We start from the raw sequence: 11,171 nt of genomic DNA on the forward strand, positions 1-11,171 counted from the left end.
CATTCGATTCGGAGCTATGAGCAGGAATATACGGTCTCCGGAAACGACACATGTCTAGACGCCTCTCTTTGGTCGTGTAAATGCACTGCAAAGATGTGCCCTTCAGGAAGCCTTCCACTTCCCAAGCACCGAGGCTTCCTTCACCAAAGTTGGGGATAAATGAGCCCTCTGTCATCTGCAACCAAAATCACTCAATTCGGACAATTATCTTAGAAGTTACACTCTCCGGAATACGAAGTGGTCCATGCTGCTCTGAATGCTGCGAGATGGTCTTGCGACTTGGTTAACTCGCAAGCCTGAAGACGAATGCCTGGAAATTGATGCTGCGAGTTGAGAAGTGCGGGTAAGCTATCAATGGATGAGGTCTGAGGCTCCCGAGCAAGAAAATTGCTAAGTCCACAATACTGCGACTTGGGCATGCTACCTGGGAGACACTGGAACCAAGCCGCATGATCATTCGCAATTTACTCCGACTTGAGCCTGCGACCTGGGACTAGGGATGACCAAGTCGCACATGTACATTCCCCAGAAACCTCCTTGGTCCTGCGAGTTGAAGAAGAAGAAGATTAAGCCGCAGCAAGACTCGCAAAACACTCCTACTTGGGCGTGCGGCTAAGACAAAGCGATTTAAGTCTCACAAGACAAGTTCTTCATTTACTGCGACTTGGGCGTGCTACCTGGGAGACACTGGACCAACCCGCAGTAATTCCACTTTACCCACTAAAGCCGGGTCAGGACCCGGTTTGTTCCGGGCTGACCCGGTTCATTAGCACTTAGTATATATAGCTTTTTGGAGAAAACCCCTAGGGAGGTTATCTTCTACTTAGTTTTCTCTCTAGTTTTCTTTCCTTTTTAGTGTAAAACGTTTTTGATTAAGAGATATCTGAAGGGATTTGATCATTCCAAGTCTGTTTCTTATCATCTCATCATCTCATTTCTGCTTCTAATCATGATTAACATCATCTCTTGCAAAATATTAGATGTGTTCTTCATGATTAGTGAGTAGTCATCTTTTAAACTTCTAGGTGTGTAGATTAGGGTGCTTAGATGTTTGATTTGTGATGTTTAGGGTTTAGATTCTCATTTCATTTCCTTAGTTAACTGCTCCTAATGCCTGATTTCCTTGGGAAAGTGAAATCTGGGTTCATAGGCATTTCATGCACCAAAAGTGTTTGATGAAATGCCTGAAAGAGCTAACTTAAGGGTTTATGTTTTAAATGCCATGGGAATGTTTATTTGAAGCATAAATGACCTATTAGAACTGTTTCTTAATGCTCATTAGTTCATATTTCACAAATGAGAATTTGGTTTGAAAGTGGATTAGTGTAGAGATTAATGCCTTCATGAGAGGATTAGTCTAGATTAGAGTTCTAAGTTGAAATGTTTGAGATCATGTGATTGCTTGTTATGTCTTTCTGTATAAGATTCAGTCTTCTTGGTTGAGAGATTGTTTGGTCACTTATTAGGCTTGATGCATTATGCTTGTTGATTTGCTTGATTATATCTAATAGTTGTTAGACTTGATTAAGTGATTAGCAAAGGGATTATTGTCATGGGAATGAATTAATCTGATTAAGAAGCCTAGACTAAAGAGTAGCAAGTGTTGCATTATATTCTTAGCATCATGAATCAATATCTAAAGCACCCTAATCAATGATCACATCTAGAGGTTTAGCTTTTATCATTTGCTTAATCACCATCATCTTATTGAGCTTGCTTTAATTACTTCCTTATCATTGCTTGTTTGTTTCTTGTTTATGATTTCATTTGTTACTTGTTATCAAAAACCTGTCTTTGACCACTTGACTTAAGAACTTATCACATAAACTAGTGCCTAACTACCACACATATGGATTGACACCCCTTATACTACTTTGACAAGGGGATTGATAACCCTTCTTAAGGCCTAAAAACCTTAGTTATCAATTGGCGCCGTTGCCATATTGTGTGGGGATTGTTAGCATTAGTTTCTGATATAGTTTTTGAGATCAAGTTTCTTTTATTTTACTGATCACCTTTCAAGCTCTGTCTTTGTTTTCAGGTTTATGATCACAAGAAGCCAAGCCAGAAGACAAAGAGAAAGAGCTGTTCACTTGGAGAGGTTAGGAATGAATCAGCAAGTTGGGAATGAGCATTAGGCTCAAGAAGCTGATCAAGGTCAAAGAGCTGGTAATGGGATTGGAATTCAGGCTCAACAGGCTCAGGTCCATCAGGGACACGCTCAGGGTAACCAGAACCAAGACCAACCTCAAGTTAACCAGCCACAGCCCCACCCAAACCCACCCATACGTCATCAGCCCCAACCAGTCTTTGTTGGTGAGAATGACCGAGCTTATGCACACCAGTATGGAGCAGGAATCAGGCCACCTCCTGTCCAAAACAACAACTTTGAGGTGAAGGCCTCTTTGATCAATATGGTTCAGAATCAGAAGTTCCATGGCTTACCTATGGAGGATCCCTTGGAGGATCTGGATCAGTTTGACAGAGTTTGTGATCTCACTAAGATCAATGGGGTATCTGAAGACAGTTTCAAACTGAGATTGTTCCCATTCAGCCTTGGAGATAAGGCACATCAGTGGGAAAAGAACCTCTCAAGAGGATCCATCCACACATGGGAGCAATGCAAGATTGCCTTTCTATCCAAGTTCTTCTCAAGCTCAAGGACTGCAAAGCTAAGGAACCAGATTTCCAGCTTCACTCAACATTCTAATGAGACCTTTGGAGAAGCTTTGGAAAGGTTTAGAAGCTACACAAATCAGTGCCCACATCATGGCTTTTCAGAAGCCTCTCTCCTTAGCACTTTGTATAGAGGAGCTGTTCCTAAGATCAGGATTCAGTTGGACACAGCATCAAATGGAAATTTCTTGGCAAAAGAAATCAATGCAGCTCTGGAACTTGTTGAGAACTTAGCCATGAGCCAAGACACTTATGGGGAAGATTATGATAGAAGCTATAGAGGAGAAAATGCTTGTAGACACCAAGAGCTGGAAGAGAAGATCAAAGTGCTGAATATCAAGCTTGACAAAGCCCTAGCTGCCACTCAAAAGCCTATACACTATGTGAGTGAGGAGAAGAGATGCTTCAAAAATATCAATGAAGAGGGTCTCACTCGAGAGGAGTTGCATTTCATTGGAAATCAAAACAAGTTCAATGGTTACAACAACTTCAACAACCACCAGAACTTGTCCTATAGGAGCAACAATGTGGCCAACCCCCAAGACCAAATATACCCTCCTCAAAGCTTTGTTCAACAGAATCAGTACCAAGGTAACTCCCAAGGTCAACAGGGTTTTCAGCAACCAGCGGTTCAGAATCAAGGGAATAGCTTCACAAATCAAGTCAGCCTACAGCCAAAGGCTCCACCTCCTGGTTTTGGCCCACCAACTGTTCAACAAAGTCCTGATTTCAATGTTCTTCTCCAACAGCTCTTACTAGGACAACAAAAGATGGTATCTAACCTGGAGACACTGGGCACTGAACTAAAGTCTATTAAAAAGAACAAGGGCATCTGCACTTCTGAACCACAAGTCTCTCTTCCTGGTAAAGCTCTTCAAAACTCAAAAGATTGTTGCAATGCCATCTACTCCAATGAGGACCGTTCAGCTGCTGTACAAGAGATTGAAGACCTCCTTTATGGGCAAGTTTGTACTGAGAATGCACACACTCAAGTGGATGAGGACACCATTATAGATGATTTCCTGGGCTTCTTACATGAACTCAATGAGGACATTGAGAGCAAAAGTGTGGGGGCAGCCGGTTCAGTTCTTTCTGTTCAGCAAAGGAATGATTCAGTGTCTATTGAAACAAAGGAGCTGCCAACTGGTCAAGCAAAGCTAACAGATTGTGCCTCCACCTCTGAATCAACTCAGATGAAGCCCACCTCCCTCCCAAAGCTAGGCAACCCAGGGAAGTTCACCATCTCTTGCACTCTTGGAAACTTTAGAGTTGCTTTGTGTGATTCAGGCTCAAGTGTGAGTATAATGTCTAAAGATATGATGGAGAAGCTAAAGGTCAAGTCTATAACGTCCTACCCCTCTTCTATCACCTTTGGTGATTCCTACTCCAAGAAACCATATGGATTTTTAGAAGACTATCCACTTCAAGTTGGTGAATGCATAATTCCCACTGATTTTGTGATCATGAAGATGAAGAAGACCAAAGAGCTCCCCCTATTGCTTGGAACTGCATTTCTCAACACCACTGGTGCAATGATTGACTTTGATACTCAAAGAGTGGTGCTTACAAAGGTGGATAAGGATGCCTTTTACCCTGTTCAACCACCTTTAGCTGAATTTTGTGGATCAGTTGTTCAAGAGATAGAACCCCCTAAGGTACTTGAGATGAAGTATGTAGGAAGTGCTGGGATTTTAGGTGGATCCCAATCTCTCTCAGCTGTGGAAATGGAAAAAGAACCTCACACCAACCCTGTTTACAAGGATGGGACTGAACAGCCATTGATCAGAGAAGAAGACATCTTGCTCTCATGGTCTCCTACACTTAGTGATCTAAGGATGATTAACACCAAAAGTGATGGCTCAGCATCAGAAGACAAGAGTATTAAACCTGATCTTTCTTCTCAAGACTTTGATCTCACTCCTTGGGTTGATGATGATGGTTCTCTGAAGTATAAGCTGGATTGCAATGGGAAGCCAGGTCTGTTTGCTGAAGTGAGGGCATGTCTCACAAGGGCCATCTTTGATAAAGACCCAGATGGTATTCAAGAGCTGGTGGACAAAGGTCTCAAGGTGGGATCTCAAGGACAAGGGTCTAATGGTTCCCAAAGGCAGCAAACCAACTCAGCTTTCTTGCTCAGGACCATTGAAGTGCTGAAGAGCATCAGTGCTCAACCTCACCCCAGCTGAAAACAGGTTTTTCAAAGTCAAACTTAGTGACTTTAAACAAAGTGCTCTTGGGAGACACACCAAGCTTATCCTTGTATATAATTTTTTTATTCTTTTCTCTCATTTCTTTTTATGTTTTAGGATCTTTTGATGGGTTTTGTGAGTTGGTCTCAGGTTCTAGGTGATTTTTGGAGGACATAGCTCAGTGATGAATGGAATGGAGCATGTGAGAGAGCTGAGAGAAGTGTTTAAGGACTGAAAAACTTGGAGAACGCCTCAGTGCTACCTAGGTGTGCGGTTTGGATCAAGAAGAGCCCAGGCCGCAGCAGGACTCGCAATTTACTCCGGCCTGGGCATGCTACCTAGTGAAAGATGTCCAGGCCGCAGCAAAAGAAGAACAGGCCAAGAGTTCTAAGTCCCAAACTCTGCTACCTGGTTGTGCTACCTAGGAACAAGAGAAACCAAGTCGCACATACACTCTCAATTTACTCCAAGTTAGGTGTGCTAGCTGGGAAAAGAGAAACCAGGTAGCAGCATAAGAAGATTGGCCAATTTCCTAAGTCCAAAAACATGCGGCCAAGTCATGCTACCTGGGAAGTATGGAGACTAGGTAGCAGCAAAAGAGGAGTGGCCGAGGAGTTTAAGTGACAAAAGCTGCGACTTAGGTGTGCTACCTGGGAAAAGAGGAACTAGGTAGCAGCAAAAGAAGAAAGGCCGAGGTATCTATGTCCCAAAGTCTGCGAGTTGGTCCAAGACAAGTCCATGCCGCACAAGAGAGTTCAGGCCAAGCCAAACCCATCTCTAGTGGTGTCTGGCCTCATCTGGTGCAGATACTCACTCCACTTTTGCACAAGAACCACACCAGGTATCACTCCAAACACTTGTAAATGAGCATTTAGCATTTTTCTTTATCTTTTGCATTTCATGTTTGATTTTTTTCTCTTTCTCATGCTTTTATAACACAAGGGACTGTGTTATTTAAGTGTGGGGGAGGGGTTTTGTGTTTACTAATCATGTTTATTCTGATCTTATTTTCCTTTTCACTTTGAGTCTCATTTTGCATTCATCTAAGTGCATATAAAAACCAAAAAAATGGAAAAATCAGAAAACAATTTCACAAAAAATGCTCATGTAGTTGCATTCACATTTTAGGTTGAGTCTAGTTTGCATTTTCATATAGGTTTGCATCATATGCAAATGGGAGTAATGATAGGTTCTTTCCTTGAGAGTACATCACTTTGAGAATTTGGATTAAATATGCTTGTGAAATGACTTCTTTGCTTGCAAGGCTTGAAATGATTTGAATCTGACAAGCAAGTTTGAATTGAACTCAACTCTAATAAGTGAAAACCTTGAACTTGACTTGAAATTATCTTGTGATGCATTGTTTGAATAAGCTTGTGGATACCTATATACATATTTGAGCTAGAATCCTGTTTTTACCACCCTCTTCCTTAGCTCAAATAGCTGAGTCCACATCTGGATCAGTTTTCCTCACCTTGAACCCATCCTTCCTTCAAGCCAAATGTTTGTGTGTGATTGAAAGGCCACCTTGGATCAAACTTAGCAGAAAGTGTTAGGTTTAGAGCGACAAGGGCAAGACTCATTGAGTGTTAAGTTCCATCATCAAGGAGCTGAGAGATTTGGTGAGAACTAAGTGATGGGGAATACTTGTTGGTGAGTGGAAAAAGGAGAGATGAGTGGAAATAAAAGGAGAATGGTGAGAACTAGGGGATAGAAAAAGAAAAGAAATCAGTCTTGGAGTTTTGAGTCAAGAAAGTGAGCTCTAGTGTTTTGAAAAGAAAAAGTCTAGCCTCTAAGTGAAAAGAAAAGAAAAGAAGCCCAAGAGCTCAAATGTTTTAAAAAGAAAGAAAAAGAGGCTAGAGGTTACAAAATAAAGTGAAAAAGAGCTATGTAAAGTTTGGACTCCAAGACTTGAGTGTGAAAATGAAAAGTGAGTCCCCTAGTGAGAGGAAAATGAGTGTGAAAAGTGAGGATCTTGAGAGGTTGAGCAAGTGAGAAAGCTTTGAGTAGAGTGTGGGGTGGGATGAGTCCTTGCCCTTGTATGCATAGGTTGCTTTTTACCTTTAGCATTCTGCCAAAGTTTGATCATTCATAGAGAGATCCCCTTGCTGCATTGAACCCACTCAGGCGCTGATGAGATCATTTTAGTCTCATTACCTCACCCTAGCCAAACTTTGCTTGTTTGAACATAACATCATTTGATCCACTTGGTAAAGAGCTTAATGAATGTCAAAGAGTTGAGGAATAAGAGAACTTGTGGAGATTACTGTTGAGTTGATACATCAGAGTATGGTCTTGCATTGCATATTGAGCATGAACTTGAATTCTCTTAGTTGTCACTTTTCTCTTTCAAAGGAAATATGAACTCCCAATGCATTCAACCTCTCTCTCTCGTTTGTTCTTTTTGCTTGAGGACAAGCAAAGGATAAGTGTGGGGGAGTTGATATATTCATAAATTGCATCATTTAATGTACATATTCTAGTCAAAATCATGTCTTATTTGCATGCATTTTAGGTCTTTAGGCATTGTTTTAGGACTTAGGAGATTGCATTAGGTCCAAGAGAGTTTTGCATGTTTTGGAGTGTTAAACAGGTGCTTTTGGAGCCAATTTGGAGTGGATGATGTGATTCAGATGAAGAAATGGAGTTGGAATGATCAAAAATGGTGAAAAGGAGCAATTTTGGGTTTCTCGGCAAAATGGTGTACTGAAGGTCGAAGGTTCTCGACCAAAATCCTTCCCGCGGGTAGCTTTCTCGGCCAATAACACGTACCGCGGTCAAGTCTCTCGGCCAAAATCTCCGGGTGCAGACACGTTTCCGAAATCGCCTGTCCGGGGAACCTTCCGGTCAGATTTAGCTGTCGGAGTCTTCATAAAGGTTGGAGATAATTGAGTCAAGAGTTCATAACAGTTGGAATCAAGGCATTTGGACCACAGAACTGAAAGATATGGTAATCGGAAGACGAACAGGTCTCGCACTCATTCCGGAGCAATCCGATACCCCTGAATGATCGCCTGTCCGGGGAACCTTCCGGTCCGATTCAGATGTCGGGTGCTTCATAGAAGTTGGAGAGGATTGGATCACGGTCCCATAGCAAGCGGAATCGTGGAATTCGGACGCGTGAGAAGAGAGTTAAGCTCGTCGGAAGGAACCCCTGTCTCGCAGCTGTTCCGGACCAAGCAGATCAGTTCTGAAGAATGCGAAGGACGGTGTACTTCCAGGCCGATTCAGTTTCCGGGGTCTTCTTGAGAATCAGAGACAATTGAGTCTTCTTTCCAGAACGTCCAAGATCATTCGATTCGGAGCTATGAGCAGGAATATACGGTCTCCGGAAACGACACATGTCTAGACGCCTCTCTCTGGTCGTGTAAATGCACTGCAAAGATGTGCCCTTCAGGAAGCCTTCCACTTCCCAAGCACCGAGGCTTCCTTCACCAAAGTTGGGGATAAATGAGCCCTCTGTCATCTGCAACCAAAATCACTCAATTCGGACAATTATCTTAGAAGTTACACTCTCCGGAATACGAAGTGGTCCATGCTGCTCTGAATGCTGCGAGATGGTCTTGCGACTTGGTTAACTCGCAAGCCTGAAGACGAATGCCTGGAAATTGATGCTGCGAGTTGAGAAGTGCGGGTAAGCTATCAATGGATGAGGTCTGAGGCTCCCGAGCAAGAAAATTGCTAAGTCCACAATACTGCGACTTGGGCATGCTACCTGGGAGACACTGGAACCAAGCCGCATGATCATTCGCAATTTACTCCGACTTGAGCCTGCGACCTGGGACTAGGGATGACCAAGTCGCACATGTACATTCCCCAGAAACCTCCTTGGTCCTGCGAGTTGAAGAAGAAGAAGATTAAGCCGCAGCAAGACTCGCAAAACACTCCTACTTGGGCGTGCGGCTAAGACAAAGCGATTTAAGTCTCACAAGACAAGTTCTTCATTTACTGCGACTTGGGCGTGCTACCTGGGAGACACTGGACCAACCCGCAGTAATTCCACTTTACCCACTAAAGCCGGGTCAGGACCCGGTTTGTTCCGGGCTGACCCGGTTCATTAGCACTTAGTATATATAGCTTTTTGGAGAAAACCCCTAGGGAGGTTATCTTCTACTTAGTTTTCTCTCTAGTTTTCTTTCCTTTTTAGTGTAAAACGTTTTTGATTAAGAGATATCTGAAGGGATTTGATCATTCCAAGTCTGTTTCTTATCATCTCATCATCTCATTTCTGCTTCTAATCATGATTAACATCATCTCTTGCAAAATATTAGATGTGTTCTTCATGATTAGTGAGTAGTCATCTTTTAAACTTCTAGGTGTGTAGATTAGGGTGCTTAGATGTTTGATTTGTGATGTTTAGGGTTTAGATTCTCATTTCATTTCCTTAGTTAGCTGCTCCTAATGCCTGATTTCCTTGGGAAAGTGAAATCTGGGTTCATAGGCATTTCATGCACCAAAAGTGTTTGATGAAATGCCTGAAAGAGCTAACTTAAGGGTTTATGTTTTAAATGCCATGGGAATGTTTGTTTGAAGCATAAATGACCTATTAGAACTGTTTCTTAATGCTCATTAGTTCATATTTCACAAATGAGAATTTGGTTTGAAAGTGGATTAGTGTAGAGATTAATGCCTTCCTGAGAGGATTAGTCTAGATTAGAGTTCTAAGTTGAAATGTTTGAGATCATGTGATTGCTTGTTATGTCTTTCTGTATAAGATTCAGTCTTCTTGGTTGAGAGATTGTTTGGTCACTTATTAGGCTTGATGCATTATGCTTGTTGATTTGCTTGATTATATCTAATAGTTGTTAGACTTGATTAAGTGATTAGCAAAGGGATTATTGTCATGGGAATGAATTAATCTGATTAAGAAGCCTAGACTAAAGAGTAGCAAGTGTTGCATTATATTCTTAGCATCATGAATCAATATCTAAAGCACCCTAATCAATGATCACATCTAGAGGTTTAGCTTTTATCATTTGCTTAATCACCATCATCTTATTGAGCTTGCTTTAATTACTTCCTTATCATTGCTTGTTTGTTTCTTGTTTATGATTTCATTTGTTACTTGTTATCAAAAACCTGTCTTTGACCACTTGACTTAAGAACTTTGACAAGGGGATTGATAACCCTTCTTAAGGCCTTAAAAACATTAGTTATCAATTGGCGCCGTTGCCGGGGATCGAACCCGGGTCACCTGCGTGACAGGCGGGAATACTTACCACTATACTATATTGTGTGGGGATTGTTAGCATTAGTTTCTGATATAGTTTTTGAGATCAAGTTTATTTTGTTTTACTGATCACCTTTCAAGCTCTGTCTTTGTTTTCAGGTTTATGATCACAAGAAGCCAAGCCAGAAGACAAAGAGAAAGAGCTGTTCACTTGGAGAGGTTAGGAATGAATCAGCAAGTTGGGAATGAGCATCAGGCTCAAGAAGCTGATCAAGGTCAAAGAGCTGGTAATGGGATTGGAATTCAGGCTCAACAGGCTCAGATCCATCAGGGACACGCTCAGGGTAACCAGAACCAAGACCGACCTCAGGTTAATCCACCACAGCCCCACCCAAACCCACCCATACGTCATCAGCCCCAACCAGTCTTTGTTGGTGAGAATGACCGAGCTTATGCACACCAGTATGGAGCAGGAATCAGGCCACCTCCTGTCCAAAACAACAACTTTGAGGTGAAGGCCTCTTTGATCAATATGGTTCAGAATCAGAAGTTCCATGGCTTACCTATGGAGGATCCCTTGGAGCATCTGGATCAGTTTGACAGAGTTTGTGATCTCACTAAGATCAATGGGGTATCTGAAGACAGTTTCAAACTGAGATTGTTCCCATTCAGCCTTGGAGATAAGGCACATCAGTGGGAAAAGAACCTCCCAAGAGGATCCATCCACACATGGGAGCAATGCAAGATTGCCTTTCTATCCAAGTTCTTCTCAAGCTCAAGGACTGCAAAGCTAAGGAACCAGATTTCCAGCTTCACTCAACATTCTAATGAGACCTTTGGAGAAGCTTTGGAAAGGTTCAGAAGCTACACAAATCAGTGCCCACATCATGGCTTTTCAGAAGCCTCTCTCCTTAGCACTTTGTATAGAGGAGCTGTTCCTAAGATCAGGATTCAGTTGGACACAGCATCAAATGGAAATTTCTTGGCAAAAGAAATCAATGCAGCTATGGAACTTGTTGAGAACTTAGCCATGAGCCAAGACACTTATGGGGAAGATTATGATAGAAGCTATAGAGGAGAAGATTCTGGTAGACACCAAGAGCTGGAAGAGAAGTTTAAAGTGTTGAATATCAAGC

The 11,171-nt window shown here is 42.1% G+C and overlaps 2 non-coding genes across 2 annotated transcripts; both read right to left on the reverse strand.

The window, feature by feature from the left end:
• Window positions 1-2,669: 2,669 nt before the first annotated feature.
• On the reverse strand, window positions 2,670-2,776 carry LOC112089504. The gene has a single exon (XR_002901142.1). It is a non-coding gene; the product is annotated as a small nucleolar RNA R71 (small nucleolar RNA).
• Window positions 2,777-10,822: 8,046 nt separating this feature from the next.
• On the reverse strand, window positions 10,823-10,929 carry LOC112089494. The gene has a single exon (XR_002901132.1). It is a non-coding gene; the product is annotated as a small nucleolar RNA R71 (small nucleolar RNA).
• Window positions 10,930-11,171: the final 242 nt, after the last annotated feature.

Source organism: Eutrema salsugineum, unplaced genomic scaffold (genome assembly GCF_000478725.1).
Source record: "Eutrema salsugineum unplaced genomic scaffold, Eutsalg1_0 scaffold_12, whole genome shotgun sequence".
NCBI classification, from domain to species: Eukaryota; Viridiplantae; Streptophyta; class Magnoliopsida; order Brassicales; family Brassicaceae; genus Eutrema; species Eutrema salsugineum.